Source organism: Elephas maximus, chromosome X (assembly GCF_024166365.1).
Source record: "Elephas maximus indicus isolate mEleMax1 chromosome X, mEleMax1 primary haplotype, whole genome shotgun sequence".
NCBI classification, from domain to species: domain Eukaryota; kingdom Metazoa; phylum Chordata; class Mammalia; order Proboscidea; family Elephantidae; genus Elephas; species Elephas maximus.
Genome location: NC_064846.1, coordinates 177,508,822 through 177,509,362, shown reverse-complemented (window position 1 = coordinate 177,509,362; position 541 = coordinate 177,508,822). Strand labels below are relative to the sequence as shown.

General features: G+C 45.1%; 1 non-coding gene across 1 annotated transcript; it reads left to right on the top strand.

The window, feature by feature from the left end:
• The first annotated feature begins 245 nt into the window (after positions 1–245).
• On the top strand, positions 246–316 carry TRNAG-UCC (transfer RNA glycine (anticodon UCC)). The gene has a single exon. It is a non-coding gene; the product is annotated as a tRNA-Gly (tRNA).
• The last annotated feature ends 225 nt before the right edge of the window (positions 317–541 follow it).

Genomic DNA, 541 nt, shown 5'->3' with positions numbered 1-541 from the left:
ACGGAGCGCCTGGCGGATTTGAACTGCCAACCCTTTGGTTAGCAGCTGTAGCACTTAACCACTACGCCGGCCTTGTAACCGCCACCACCCAAATCAAGAAACAGAAAATTTACAACAAAAGAGACAAAGTTATTTATATATATGAACTTAGATATATATATATATATATTAAGCTATATATGTATCTCTATACATACATAAGTAAATAAGCCATATATGAATATATTTCTAATATGTATCTGGGGGCACTGGTGGTTCAGTGGCAGAATTCTCACCTTCCACGCGAGAGACCCGGGTTCGATTCCTGGCCAGTGCACCTCAAGCACAGACACCACTAGCCTGTCAGTGGAGGCCTGGTTGTTGCTGGAATGCTGAACAGGTTTCAGGGGACCTTCCAGACTAAGACAGACTAGGAAGAAAGGCCTGCTGGTTGACTTCTGAAAACCAGCCAACGAAAACCCTGTGGCTCACAACAGTCCGATCCACAACCGCCCATGAGGATGGTTCAGTATGGGGAATTGTTTTATTTCCTTGCGCGTGG